The sequence below is a fragment of the Petaurus breviceps genome, unplaced genomic scaffold, assembly GCF_028583685.1.
Source record: "Petaurus breviceps papuanus isolate PSGF00001 unplaced genomic scaffold, PetGlider_PUasm1.0 37, whole genome shotgun sequence".
Taxonomy (NCBI): Eukaryota; Metazoa; Chordata; class Mammalia; order Diprotodontia; family Petauridae; genus Petaurus; species Petaurus breviceps.
Window position 1 is genome coordinate 71,007,471 of NW_027186296.1, and position 16,426 is coordinate 71,023,896.

Genomic DNA, 16,426 nt, shown 5'->3' on the forward strand with positions numbered 1-16,426 from the left:
AATCCTTTGATTTGATCCCCATTTATCAATTGAGGAATGACTTGTATTCTTATAGATTTGACTTAATTTTCTGTATATTTTAGAAATGAGGCCTTTATCAGAGACATTGATTATAAAAATTCTTTCCCAATTTCCCACTTCCCTCTTAATCTTGGTTATATTGGCTTTGTTTGTACAGAAGCTTTTTGATTTTGTGTAATCAAAATTATCCATTTTGCATTTTATAATGCTCTCTAATTCTTGTTTGGTCATGAAATCTTCCCCTCTCCATAAATATGACAGGTAAACTATTCCTTGCTTTCCCGGATTCCTTACAGTATCATCCTTTATACCTAGATCACGCATCCATTTAGACTTACTTTTGGTATATGGTGTTAGATAATGGTTTATGCCCAGTTTCTGCCATACTATATTCCAGTTTTCCCATCAGTTTTTGTCAAATAGTGAGTTCTTATCCCAAAAACTGGGGTCTTTGGGTTTATCAAAGAGTAGATTATTGTAGTCATTGACTGCTAGTATCATGTACCCAATCTATTCCATTGAACCACTGCTCTATTCCTCAGCCAGTACCAAGTAGTTTTGATGACTGCTGCTTTATAATACAGAGTAAAATCTGTTATAGCTAATTCACCTTCCCTAGCATTTCTTTTCATTAATACCCTTGATATTCTGCACCTTTTGTTCTTCTGAATGAAGTTTGTTACAATTTTTCTAGGTTTCTAAAGTATTGTTTTTGGTAAATTGATTTGTATGGCACTAAACATGTAATTTAATTTAGGTAAAATTGTCATTTTTATTATATTAGCTCAACCCAGTCATGAGCAATTGATGCTTTTCCATTTAGTTAGATCTGACTTTATTTGTGTGAAAAGTGTTTTGTAGTTGTGTTCATATAGGTCCTGGGTTTGTTTTGTCAGCTAGATTCCCAAATATTTTATGTCTACAGTAACTTTAAATGGGATTTCTCTTTCTATCTCTTGCTGTTGTATTTCATTAGAAATATACAAGAATACCGAGGATTTATGTGGGTTTATTTGTGTCCTGCTACTTTGCTAAATTTATTTATTGTCTCGAGTAGTTTTTTATTTGATTCTTTAGGATTCTCTAAGTATATTATCATATCATCCACAAAGGGTGATAACTTGGTCTCTTCTTTGCCTAATTTGATTCCTTTGACTTCTTTTTCTTCTCTAATTGCTACCACTAACATTTCTAGTACCAGATTGAATAAGAGGGGTGATAGTGGACACCCTTGTTTCATCCCTGGTCTCATTGGAAATGCTTCTAGCTTATCCCCATTACATATCATACTTGCTGGTGGCTTTAAATAGATGCTACATATTATTTTAAGGAAAGCTTCATCAATTCCTACACTTTCTAGTGTTTTTAATAGAAGTGGATTTTATACTTTGTCAAAAGCCTTTTCTGCATCTATTGAGATAATCATGTGGTTTCTGCTAGTTTTATTGTTGATATGATCAATTATACTGATGGTTTTCCTAATATTAAATCATCCTTACATTCCTGGAATAAACCCTACCTGATCAAAATGTATTGTTCTTGTGATAAGTTGCTGTAATATTTTTGCTAATATTTTATTTAAAATTTTTGCATCCATATTCATGAGGGAAATTGGTCTATAATTTTTTTTCCATTTTATCTCTTCCTGATTTAGGTATTAGTACCATGTTTGTGCCATAAAAAAAAATTTGGTAGGGCTTCTTCTTCACTAATTTTCCCAAATAGTTTGTAGAGTGTTGGAATCAATTGTTCTTTAAATATTTGATAGAAGTTGGCAGTAAATCCATCTGGCCCTGGAGATTTTTTCCTAAGGAGCTCACTGATGGCTTGTTCAATTTCTTTCTCTGAGATAGGGCTATTTGAGTAATTTGCTTCCTCTTCATTTAATCTGGGCAACTTAAATTTTTGTAAATATTCATCCATTTCACTAATATTGTCAAATTTATGTGCATATAATTTGGCAAAATAATTCCTAATTATTGTTTTAATTTCCTCTTCATTGGAGGTAGATTCACCCTTTTCATTTTTGATACTCATAATTTGGTTTTATTCTTTCTTTTTTATCATATTGGCTAAGGGTCTATCAATTTTATTGTTTTTTTTTTCATAAAACCAGATCTTAGTTTTATTCATTAATTTAATAATTTTCTTAATTTCAATTTTATTAATCTCTCCTTTGGATTTCATTATTTCTAATTTAGTATTTAATTGTGGATTTTCAATTTGTTTTTTTCTTGCTTTTTCAATTGCATCTCCAATTCATTGACCTCCCTTTTCTCTAATTTATTCATGTATGCATTCAGGGATATAAAACTTCCCCTAAGAACTGCTTTGCTGCACCCCACAAGTTTTGGTATGTTGTCTCATTATTGTCATTCTCTTGAATGAAGTTATTGATTACTTCTATGATTACTTTTTTGACCCACTAATTCTTAGGGCAGTTTTCCTTGATGAGCTCTTGGAGGATGTTGTCCAGGCTCATTCTTCCATCGTGATTTTCTTGTAGGCCTATGATTCTCAGATTATCTCTCCTGAATCTGTTTTCCAGGTCAGTTATTTTTCCATTGAGATATTTTACCTCTTTTTCTAATTTTTCATTCTTGATGTTTTGTTTGACTGATTATTGGCTCCTCCTAGAGTTATTCACTTCAGTTTGGTTGATTCTAGTTTTTAGCGAATTATTTTCCTCAGTTAGTTTTTGGAGATCCTTTTCCATATCACACATTTTTCTTTTTAAGGAGCTGTTTTCTTCATTGTAATGTTTTTCTAATTTTGCAATTTTGATTTTAAAAATTATTCATTTTCTCTTCTATCTCTTTCATTTGGTTTTCAAAGTTTCTTTTGAGCTCATCAAGGAATGCTTTCTGTGCTTGAGACCAGTTCCCTGTTGAGGCTTCAGCTGTGGGTGTAGAGTCAGCACTGCCTCCCTCTGAGTTTGGTTTCTCCCTCTCACAATAGAAGAGCTCCAGAGTCTTTGTCTTTAAAGTCGGTTTTCTACCTATTTTGAGGCAGGGCCCTACCATACCCTTCCTCTAGGGTTTCCAAGACCTTACTGTTTAAGATTTGCCCTGGAGCAATAATTACTATGTTTTCAGGGTCGGGGGGGGGGGGGGATTGGAATTAGGGTTAGGGCCACTAACCTGAATTCCACTACTAATTCCACTACTCTGACATCCTGGTCCCTGGAGATCCAGATAGGGGCTTTTAAAATTTCTGGGCTATGGATTGGTAGTCCCAGGAGTAGTTGCTGCCCCTGCCAGGGGCCCTGCTTTTTATTCTTACCCAGCTCTGTCCAGTCCCAGCCCTTCGTTGCTAGGCCTGGCAATGGCCCTTAGTTTGGTGGGACAACTTGCCACCACGTTGATCAGGCCTTGTTCCGGTCTGCCTCTGCCCACTGTGGTGACCTGGCCTGCCTCTTTCTGTGAGCTGCAGTGTCATGGACTGCCTCTCTCTGCATGCCATAGCATCCTGGCCTGCCTCTCTCTCTGCCTTGGTTCTTGTATATTGATTCTTCTATTACATTCATGATTTTTTTAAACAAAGTCTTGAAAGTCTTAGAATTTATCAAATATCCATAATTTTTTCATTCAGGATAATACTTAACAGGATATGATAGTTTCAGCCAGAATGCCAGTTCTTTTGCTCTTTGATATATTGTGTTCTAAGATCTGTGGTCCTTTAATGTCTTTGCTGCTAGGTCTTCTGTGATTCTAATTGTGGGACCACCATATTTAAATTATTTCAATCATGACACTTTTAATATTTTATCCTTAGGCTGGGGGTTTCAGAATTTGACTATGATATCCCCGTGAGTTTTCCTCATGGGAACTCTTTTAAGTGGTGATTGATAGATTTTTGTCTATTTCTACTCCCCCCCCCACTTGTTCTAATACTTCAGGACAATTTTCTTTAATTATTTCTTGTATTGTAGTATCAAGATTCTTTTTTAGATCATAACTTTCAGTTATCTGATTGTTTTTATATTTTCTCTGCTTGATCTATTCTCCAAATAGTGTTTTTATTTTTTTGCTTCTTGGAGGAAGAAAGGCCGGGCAATCGAGGTTAAGTGACTTGCCCAAGGTCACTCAGCTAGTAAGTGTCAAGTGTCTGAGGTCAGATTTCAATTTAGGTCCTCCTGACTCCAGGGCTGGTGCTCTATCCACTGTGCCACCTAACTACCCCCATTCTTTTTTCTTAGGATGTTTCACTTTCTCTTCTATTTTTTCATTGCTCATATTTTGTTTAATTGTTTCTTGATCTCTTATAATTTCACTGGCTTAACTTTGCCCAATTCTAATTTTCAAGGTGTCATTTTCTTCCTTAAGGTTCTGGATCTCCTTTTGTAATTGGTTGACTTTCCTTACATACCCTTCTTGTTTTCTTGGATTATTCTTATTTATTTATTTTAGTTTTTCTTCCATCATCTCTGTCATTTGATTTTAAGATCTTCTATGAATTCTTTTTGGCAGGTGACCATTTAACTTTATTCTTTGGGGGTTTCTTTACTTGAATATTCTCTTCTGAAGATGAACCCTGCTCATCTCTATTCCCATAATAGCTTTTGATGGTTTGATTTTTTCTCCTTTGTCTATGCATTTTTTTGTGGTAATAGCTTAATTTTTATAATCATTTCTAGCCCTGGGGTGTGGGAATGGTGCCTCTTGCTCCAGATCTTCAATTCTCCCCTCTATCCTGGAAACAAAGCCAAACCTACAACCTCCTGTAAGTGCCCACAGTCAGGGGCTTGCTGCACCACTGTTTCTGAATTTGTTAGACATATGCTAGTTTCTTTTCCCTGCCATTCTTTACAGCTGGGTCTGGTGTTCCTTGTCAGCAGAGATTCCCTCAATCTTCCCTGGCTCAGACACCCAACTTCCCTCACTATTGTGGCTAGGACCAAGGCAACCTCTAAAACCAACTAACTCCAGGGCTTGCAGATTATTATTTAAGTGAATTGCTGCTTGTTGTTAAAGTGAACCCTAGCTTGGAGGTGTTTACTTTTCACAGGGACCAAACCTCCATCTGGGATTTTTCCTCTGATCTTCTCAAATTGTCTGAGGAAGACCCCTGTTGTGCCCCTATTCTTATTTATTTTTACCTACACTTTGTTCAACCTAAGATGCTATTTTATCTCTTTTGTGGGGAAAAATCTTGAGAATTTGGCATTTTTTTTACCTACTCCACTGTTTTCCAGAATCCTCTCCCCTATTTTCTTTTTATATCATATTCTTTTAGCCTTCTTTTATTTTATTTCCTAAAAATTATTTATTTTAAGTTTTTGACATTCACCTTTATAAGACTTTGAGTTCCAAATTTTCCCCCCTCCTTCCCTGTCCCCCCCCAAAAAATTGCATGAAATTTAATATGGATTATACATGTACAGCCCTATTAAACATATTTCCATACAAGTCATGTTGTGAAAGAAGAATCAGAACAAAAGGGAAAAGCCATCATAAAGAAAAAATAAGAGCAACAACAAAAAGCAAAAAACAAAAAAAAAAATAGTACAATTCAATCTGCATTGAGACTCCATGGTTCTTTCTCTGGAAGTGAATAGCATTTTCCATCAAGAGTTTTTGGAATTGTCTTAGGTCATTGAATTGCTGAGAAGAACTAAGTCTATCAAAGCTCGTCATTGTTCAGTGTTGTTACTCTGTACAATGTTCTCCTGGTTCTGCTGACTTCACTTGGTATCAGTTCATGTAAGTCCTTCCAGGTTTTTCTGAAGTCTACCTGCTCATCATTTCTAATAGAACAATAGTATTCCATTACATATGTATGTCACAATTTGTTCAGTCATTCTCCAAATAAAGGGGATTCCCTCAATTTCCAATTCTTTGCCACCACAAAAAGAACTGCTACAAATATTTTTGTACATGTAGAACTTTTTCTGTTTTTTATGATCTCTTTGGGATACAGACCTAGTAGTGGTATAGCTGGATCAAAAGCTATGCACAGTTTCATAGCCCTTTGGACATAGTTCCAAATTGCTCTCCAGAATGTTTGGCTCAGTTCACAACTACACCAATAATGCATTAGTGTCCAAATTTCCCCACATCTTCTCTAACATTTATCATTTTCTTGTTTTGCTATATTAAATTGGATGTATGTGATGTGGGACCTTAGAGTTGTTTTCATTTCATTTCTCTAATCAATAGTGATTTAGAGAATTTTTTTCATATGACTATAGATAACTTTAATTCCTTCATCCAAAAACTGCCTGTTCATATCTTTTGGCCATTTATCAATTTGGGAATGACTTATATTCTTATAAATTTGACTCAGCTCTCTATACATTTTAGAAATGAGGCCTTTATCAGAGACACTATTTCTAAAAATCGTTTCCCATCTTTCTGCTTCCCTTCTAATTTTAATTGCATAGACTTTGTTTATGCAAAACCTTTTTAATTTAATGTAATAAAAATCATTTATTTTGCATTTTATAATGTTTTCTGTCTCTTGTTTGGTCACAAATTCTTCCCTTCTCCCTAGATGTGATAGGTAAACTATTCTTTGCTTTCCTAATTTGCTTATGTTATAACTGTTTATGTCAAAATCATGTACCCATTCTGACCTTTTCTTGGCATACAGGGTAAGAGGTCCTCTCCTCTCCTCCTACCTTCATCTCCCCTTTTTTTCCTCTCCTCCTCCATTCCTCTCCTCCTATGCCTAGTTTCTACCATACTACTGTTCCAATTTTACCAGCAGTTATTTTTGTCAAATAGCAATTTCTTATCCCAGAAGTTGTAGTTTAAAGTTTAGAAGTTTAAAGTTGGGTTTGTTAAACAGTAGATTACTATAGTTAATGACTATTATATATTGTGTACCTAACCTATTGCACTGATCTATCACTTTATTTCTTAGTCAGTACCAAGTATTTTTGATGATTGCTACTTTGTAATACAGTTTTAGATTGGGTACTTTATTATTATTATTATTTTTAATAGATAAAAACTAAAAATTTAGCAAAGTCAACTGACACACTTAACACATCTTACAGAATATGCTGCATTCCTAACCCCCAGTCTCCCACAAGGTTAGGTTTTGCCCTGACAAGGCTAGAGGTTTTTTAAATCATCAATAAACAATAAACATAGTCAGATCTAGCATTTTCTATATATTTTGACCGATTGTGTCACCATGAAGATGTAGTATCCACAAATTTCTGCCTGTTCCTTTCTCATGTTTTGATCAAGGATAATGTTGACATGTGGAGAGATCATTTTTGCAAAGATTTTATAATGATAAGTAAATAATTGCTGATGTCTTTATGGCATGCTTTTTGGTGTTGGTGGTTGTCATAGCTTAATCTTCATGAACATTCCCATTTTTAAATGTCTTTCCTCATTTGAAAAACTTTAAAAATAAATTATTAAATGTCTTCTGAGTAATCTTCAGTATATTTCCCCCACTCTGTGTATTTTATCAATTGACTCCTTACCTGCTGACTAAAAATGTACTCAAGTTTATCCCCATATAGAAAATATCTTCACTTGACCCTGCCAATTACTATACTATACTGTAACTCTCCTCTCTTTCACAACCTATTTTATAGGAAACACTCTCTGTTCAACAACTCTAATTCTATTGTTCTCATCCACTTCTCATTTTCTTGAAATCTGGCTTCCAACTTCATCACTCAACTGAAACTACTTTTTAAAATTATTTGTTTATTTTTAGTTTTCAGCAGTCATTTCCACAGGATTTTGAGTTAAAAATTTCCCTCCACCTTTTCTTTAAGCCCCACCAAAACTACTTTCTTCAAAGGTAGTAATAATTTCTCATTTTTAAAAAATATTGATATGTTTTGACAATTCTTGTATTTTCCCTGGTATCCCTCTTTGCTCTCCAAGAAAGAAATTTTTAAAAAGAGAGAAATAGGATAAAAAAATGCCACCAAAATCAAATGATATAATAAAATAACATGACATTATATGTAATGTCCCACATTTTGGACATTCACCTCTGCAAAGAAGCATGGGAACATGTCTTCTAATATCTCTTTTTTGGGGTCATTTTTGTAACATTTAATTTTTGTAACATTTAATTTCAGCAGTTTTGTGATGGTTGTTCTTTCCATTTACATTTTGTAATCAATGTAAATATTGTTTTGCTGCTTCTGCTTACTTCATTTTGAATCAGTTCATATAAATCTTTCCATGCTTCTCTCCATTTATCATGTACATTGTTTCTTATAGCACAGCAACATTTACGTATTTTTATGTTCCAAATTTGTTCAGTAATTTTCCAGTTGATGAGGATTTATTTTTCCATTTGTCTGCTAGCACCAATTTGCTGTTAAAAATATTTTGGTGTACAAAGGACCTTTCTGTCTAGTTGGTGACCTCCTCAGGGTATATGCTTAGAGGAATCTTTCAGTCATTTTAGTCACTTCCAGCCTTTAGTCAATTTCTTACATACTAATCCTTCTTGATATCTCTATAGCATTTAGTGCTGATAATTATTCCTTCTCCCTGGATTATTCCCTGTTTTCCATGGGTTTCCATGGCTGTATATGTTCCTAGTTCTTTTCCTACTGTATCATGATTCATTTCTTACCCCTGTCTGTGGATGCATTCCATTCCATTATTTGTGACTCTCATCTCTCTCTCTCTCTCTCTCTCTCTCTCTCTCTCTCTCTCTCTCTTTCCATTTTCATGGGTTTGACTAATAATTTAATACAGATGAGTGCCAGATTTGCATATTCAGGCCAAAGTCCCTGAACCATAGACCTATACACCAGTCTACAGAGCATCTCCAACTGGTTACTCCATGGACATATTAAACTCAGCATGTCTAAAATATGATTCATTAACTTTCCCCCTATACTTAATTTTTTTTTCTAATTTTCTCATTTCTCTTGAGGATACTGCCATTCACACCTTCCCCTTAATGTTTACCTCTTTACACCACCCCCCGTGCCCCCCACCGTGTCCAAACATTTATGAACTCTCATTCCTTTTTTCCATTCACATATCAACCACACTAGTTCTGGTCTTCACAAACTTCATGCCATAAGAGTCACTTCATTGTTCTCCTTGATTCAAGTTTCTCCCCTTTTACATCCATATTCTATGCAGCCTTCAGGACATTCCACTCATCTGCTGAAGAAGCCCTAGATTATTTTTTTAATGGAGTTCTAGAGAGCACAGTGAAAAAGTATGGTAGTGTGGTATAGGACCATAGGGATATGGAAGGGATCAGACTGATGGGAATGGATAGAAAAGAGCTGGGAGTGTTAGGCAAAAAAAAAAAAGTTTTATCCTAGGCACACTACAAATCAGGATCATGAGTATTCTGAGCAGAGCCATATAACAGTATATTATCTTAGTTCTCATAGTGTCCATGGTATAAAAATGGCAGAGTAGATAATAACTCTCTGGTCATGACTAATGGTTAAAGCAGGTGCTGATGGGATCCTGGAGCACTGCCTCTAATACTCATTCAGTTAGCTCTGACCTCAATAGAATTTTGAGAAGACTATTTGGGGATAAGGGTATACCATGAAGGGAAGGGGAACAAGCATTTATTAACAGTCTAATATGTGCCAGGCATTTTTGCTAATCACTTTACATATATTATCTTATGAGGGTCTTTGATTGTGTAATGGTAGCAGGTGTGAAAGAAAAGGGCTGGATGAATGGATGATGAATTATATAAACTATTATTGTGTTCATCCATTGGTTTGGGTTTTGGGGGCTAAAATTTTTCTGATTTTCTGGTAAACTTTTATTTTTAGAGTCTCTAGAAGGTACCATTTAGTTGTCCTCTTCATTAAAATCATATTTTCTCTAGTTACTAAAGTATGATTATGATTTTAGAGTATTTCTATATTGTCTTACTAAAAATAAAAATAAGAAATAATGGATGGTGTAACTTGAAAATTTGTACTTCATGGGAGAAATTTTCTTTTCAGATTGTGTATGTTCTTCAAAGATTTCCTCTGAGGAAAAAAAAATTCCTTCCTCCTTTTTCTTCCCCCCTCACTCTTCCCACTTCCTTCCTTTCCTTTCCTCTCCTTTCCCCTGCCCTCTCTCCCTCCCCCCTCCTTTCCTTCCTTCCTTCTTTCCTTCCTCCCTCCTTCTTTTTTTCTTTTTTCATTCTTTCTTTCCTCTTCATTCAAGAAGTTTAAGAGGTGATAAAGATATTTGAATTATCTGCTATCAGGGGTGATTCTCTTTTATCTTTATAGAATTAATAAATATGAAGACCTCCTGTACATGAATGTATTTTCAAGAAAAGCTAAAAACAAAAGTCAGAAAACAAAAAAGTGGACATATTCCATTTATTTATTTGCTTATTTATTTATTTATTTTTAATGATTCCTTTTTTCCCACCACAGCTTTCTGTCCCTTAAACATGGCATTAAATATCTTCCTTCCATGTCTTTGCCCTAGACTTCTCTAGCACCTGAAATGCTCTCTCTCCTTACCTCCTCCTCATGGGGTCCCACTCTTCCTTTAAGGCACCGCTGTCTCCATGAGCTAGAATTGCAAATGCTGGTGCCCTCCTTCAGAAACTATCCCACAATCAACTACTTTGTATGAATTTGTATTCATTTTCTCCATGTTTACTCTGTATATATTTACATAGGTAATTGTATGTCACATTACAAAATAGCCTCCTTGAAAACACTTTGTTTCATTTTTTACTTCTTCCCCCTATGCCTTTCACATAGTAGGCATTTAAATGTTTGTTGAATGAATTAATACTAACTCCTACTCTAGCAAAATACATATCTAGTGTCAGTTCAAATAACAATAGTTTACATTCATATAGCACTTGAAAATTTTCAAAATGCTTTACATTTGTTCTCATTTGCCCCAAATATATATTTGGTAGTACCAGTATATAGTCATTTCTTGCAAGGTGAGAGGTTTTTTGGTTCTTTTTTTTTAAATTTCACTGGTGTTCAAGAAATCCTGACGTGGAAACTACTTTCCAGAAATGTCAGCAGATTATAGTTGTTATGTAATTTAGATAGTTATCTGAGGGCATTAAGTGACTTTACTATAGTCACAGAGTTGACATGTATCAGAGGTAAGACTTAAATTCAAGTATCCAGTACTCTGAGGCTAGTCCTTTGTCCAGTTTGCCACAATCCCTCCCTGAGTTTGAGCAGTAGTGACAAAATCTCATGTATAACCCGAAAAAGCTACAAGCATCTCTAGTTTGAAGGGGGGATCATGGACCTTTGTGTCTCTAACGACTCTGCACTTACATGCAGTTCACAGACTTGACTACTTGCCTTTGTTTTGAGAGTGAAGTCTCCTTTTTCCATATTCCATTGGAAGCTGCAGTTTTATTTTTCCTGGCACCAAATTTATGCTAGAATGCCTCTCAGTGACTGGAAGGCAGAGTGCTCTCCCTGGAAGAAAGAAAAAAAAAGATTAATTTATTTCATCAACTTGCAGAATGATGGTCCACTTTGGCAGACAACAAACTCACCACAGTCCATGGCCTACATGAAATTATAATCAAAGACAGATGCCTTTCTCCATTATAAGTCATCTTTATTTCTCATTTCTGCCAGAAAAGAAATCCTTGTTTAGACTGGTGTGACTTACTTTCTTGTGTCCTTTGGCCTTCCTCCTTCTCATCTTTTTTTTTCTCCCCTGTCTCTAAATCCTTGATATTTACCTAAGGAAATGAGGAAAGTGGGGGAGGGGGAAGGAGCAGCTCTTTCTTGGCACACACTGAATCTCACTGAACTACCCTATGCAATGGAATGAAATACTTATTACATAGAAAAGGACAGGTCATTTGATTTGAGAAGGAGGAGAAAGAAAAAAAAGTCTCAAAATGAACATGGGCTTTCTCTTTTTATTTGTCTGTTTAATTAGACTGAATTACATGCTTCTTTGGAAGCAAGAATATATCTATATGTAGTATACATTTGTGGGTTTGTTTGGATTTGGATTAATGGGCTCAAAGTATCAGAAAATGCAGGATCAGAGGGGCTGCAAATGTTCATCTACTCTGTGAATTTTGAACCAAATAATTTTTTTTTATAGATCTAGTAGAGCCTTGTTCTATGAGTCATTGGAGAAGTAATTTAATAGAAGATTTTTCTCCTTCATGATATCCCATTTCCTGCCTCTGTGCCTGGCACATAGTTTATGCTTAATAAATGTTTGTGAACTACTCAACTGAAAGAGGAACAGGTGTTCTCAGTGTCTAGCATATACTCCTTCCTCACCTCGACCTCGTACAATCTTTGGATTCTTTGAAAACATTGCTCTCAGGTGCCATTTCATCCTAGAACCTAAGTTTTCTGCACTCCTAGTATCTTATTAGCCTAACTTCAATTCTTAGTACTATCTCAAATTAATTTCTATTACTTCATGGTTTTATACCTCCCATTAAGTTGATTTAAAAAGATGACATTGGGTAGCTAAGTGGCTCAGTGAATACAGCACCGGCCCTGGAGTCAGGAGGACCTGAGTTCAAATTGCTTGACACACTTACTAGCCATGTGATTTTGGGCAAGTCACTTAACCCCAATTGCCCTCCAAAAAAAAGGCTGACAGATATGTTCCAGGAGCCAAATGGAGCTCTTCAGGATGTCAAAAGGCATTGATGAAGGACTTTATGCTCAGTTTCACATACAATGAATCCTACAGCATTTCTTCCTATAAATTCCCAAATTGTAGCCTTAACAAAGTAGCTGATCATGGTAGAGGGCCCAGGCATACCTAGCATCCAGCGTGGAAGCAGGTGGAAGGCAAATCTAAGAAAGGACTAGATCAAATTCTCACTCAGAATTCTCTGGATATCAATTCAGTCTTTATAACCTGCTTAGAAGATTTTAGACAAAAAGTATATACAGAAAGAGCTCAGTATCATTTATCATTACATGTAGTGATATTTAAAGCAAAGACAATATATCCCAAAAGTTGGCAAAGAATACAAAAGATTGGAATGTTGGAGAGGTTTGGAAAGATAGACACATTAATACACCACTGATGGAGCTGTGAATTGGTCTAGTCATCCTGAGAAATGATTCAGAATTAAGCTAAGTAAGTGTTTAAAGTGGCCCTACCCTTTGGACCCAAGATCTTACTTCTATGAATGTAACTCAGAGAGGACAGAGAGAGAAAGAAAGGCCCCAAGTATCTTAAATTTTAGTAGCACTTTTTGTTATAACAAAGAACTAGGAAACATAGATTCCTATAAATTGGGATTGACAGAATAAATTGATAAATGAATAAAATGAGATATTATTGCACTGTAGGAAATAATGAATATGAATACAGAAAGGCATGAGAAGATTTATATGAATTAATGCAAAGTAAAAGAAATAGAACAAAGGAAATTATATATGCAATACCTACATCTATGAAATGGAAAGAACAACAACACAATTTGACACTAATTCTGTGTAATTATAATCACTGTGAGGGGCAGCTAGGTGATATAGTAGAGAGAGCACTGGCCCTGGAATCAGGAGGAACTGATTCAAATCAAGCCTCCTCAGACACTTACTAGCTGTGTGGCCTTGTGTAAATCACTTAATTGTGATTGCCTCCAAAATTTAAAAATATTATTTTCGCAAGGGGTCCTCCAATTCTCAAAGTGGTCCATGATACAAAAGAAAGGTTATGGACCCTTGATCTAGAGGAAATGCAAGGTCTTCCATACACACAAAAATGGCATCATGATTTATGATAAAAAGTTGTGAACAAAGTGTATACTTAAAGTTATATCAGTCAGTTGATCTAAAAATGTATCTGACAGCTGAAAGGAATAATAATGTTAAATAGTCCACAAAGCACAGTGTGGATAATTTAGTGGCACAGTGGTTGGTGTTCAGAGCCTAGAGTCAGGAAGATCTGAGATCATGAGTTCAAACCTGACCTCAGTCACTTACTAGCTGTGTGTTCCTAGGCAACTCATATAACCCTGTTTGCTTCAGTTCCTCACCTGTAAAATGATCTGGAGAAGAAAATGGTAAACCACTCCAGTATTTGTGCAAGAAAACCCAAATGGGATAATGAAAAGTTAGACGTGACTGAAACAACTGAACAACAATGACCTGTTTATCCTTGAGCAAACTTTCCAAGCTTCAGTTTCCTCATTTGTATGATGGGGCCAAAAATGGAAGAGTTGGACATAAGTGAAAATGATTAAGCAACAACAACAATAAAAGCACAGTGTAAGGAAAAGACACAGGTGCTACAGAATGCATCGTATCCATTTACTCTCGTGTAGTACCTAAAAGTGAATATAACCTCTTATTGTTTGTTCAACTTTAATAGATTCCATTCCATTGTGTTCTTCAGAAAAAAAATTATTCTGCTCTGGAATGATGATGATGATGATGATGATGATGATGATGATGATGATATGATGATGATGATGATATGATGATATTGATAATAGTTGCTTATATGCTGCTTAAAGGTTGGTGTCCTTAGCTGTGAATATTTGTTGTGGTAGACAATACTCTAGAAATTAAATCAGCATCTAACTGTGGAAACTCAAAAGGTAAGGAAAAACTCAAGAATTTAAATCCTAGTTCTGCTTTAATACTTGATACTTGTATGACTTTGAGAAAGTCACTCAACCGCTCTGGGATTCAATTTCCCCCTCCCTTGTAATTAGGGGGTTGGATTATAGAACTGCAGAGGTCTCTAAATGCATGATTTGAATTTAATGACAATTCATTAATCATTCAATAACCATTGATTAAGATCAATTAATCAATCAACATGCATCTATTCAGAGCCTACTATATTCCAAGCATCAGTGCTTAGGATCTAAGTACAACAATTGAAACTCTCCTACTCTCAAAGAGCTCAAATCCTAACAAGGAAGTGATGTGCTCAAATACGAGTATATCTTTTGCTGCATACATGCAAAGATGATAAATACACACAAAAGTGAGATAGTTAATATATTGTACTTATTGAGGGAGGGTACAAACAGTTTAGAGATTGTACTTGAGCTGTGTCCTAAAGGAAGAGTGTGATTCTATGAGGTGTAGATAAGGAGGAAGTACATTACAGGCATGGGGAGACTACCAGTAAAAAGGCACAGGCACAGGAGATGGAAAGGAAACATTTATGAACAGAAACAATTTAAGAACAGAAAGAAGTTCCATTTGGCTGGATTGCTGAAAGTAGGAAGTAGAGCAATGCCAAGTAAGACTGGAAAGAAAAATTGAGGCCAGGTAGGGAAGACTTTTAAGAAGCAAATAGAGGAATTTATATTTATAGTAGGTGCAATAGAAAGCTATTGGAGTGAGTTCAATAGAGTAGTCACATGGTAAGATAAGTATATAAGGGAGATTACTTTGGTAACAGGGTGTAGAATGGACTAAAATGTTAGACATTTGAAGCAGGGAGACCAATTACAAGGCAATTACAACAATCTAGGAGAGAGGTAATAAGGAATAGAACTAAGTTATTAGCTATGTAAGTAAAAGAGTCAGGTATGAGAGATGCTATGGAGGGAGAGATGGCAAGTTTTCGCTGATAATTGGATACGTGGGGTGAGAAAGAGTGGAAGTTGAGAATAATTTGAGGTTATAGACTTGAGAAAATGGAGAGGAGTGCCACTGACAGAAACAGGGAAGTATGGGAGAGTGATGTGTTGGGAGGGTGGTGGTGCTGATGTTGGGGTGATTCAAGAAAACCAACAACAGTTTAGACATGTTGTTTTGGGGATATCTTTAGGACATCCAGTTTGATATGTCCAGTAGGGAAATATATATGTGCATATATATATATATATATATATATGTGTGTGTGTGTGTATGTATATATATATATACATATATACACATGCATGTGTGTTTGTTATATATACATACACACACATACCCTTGGGAAACATCCACAGTTAAATGGTGTTTTACAGATTTTTTTATAAATGATGATCCAGCAATGGAGAGTGGTCAAACAGGTAGGAAGACACTAGTGTTATGAAAATGTAGAGAGAAGAGGAGATTGGCTAACAGTATAAAATGTAGCAGAGAGGTTAAGAAAGATGAAGGCAGGTGGCCAGGTAGCACAGCGAGTAACAGCACTGGCCCCAGTGCTGGGATGACCTGGGGGATCGAATCCGGGCTCAGACACTTAGCATTCACCCAGAAACACCTGGCCACGTAACCTTGAGCAAGTTCCCCAATTGCTTGAATAAAAAAAAAAAGAAAGACAAAGGCTTAGAAAAGACGATCAGATTTGGCAATTAAGTGGTAATAGGTAAGTTTGGAGAGAAAAGTTTCAGTTAGTGTTGGGGTTGGAGGCCAAAATACAAAAGGTTGAGGAGTTGAGGAGTGAATGAGAAGAGGAAGGAAAGGCAATAAGTGAAGATGACTTTTTCTAGGAATCTGACAGAAATGGAGGAGAAAATAAGTGGTAGGGAGGCGGCTAGTTGAGTAAGAGCCCCGCTCCAGATTTGG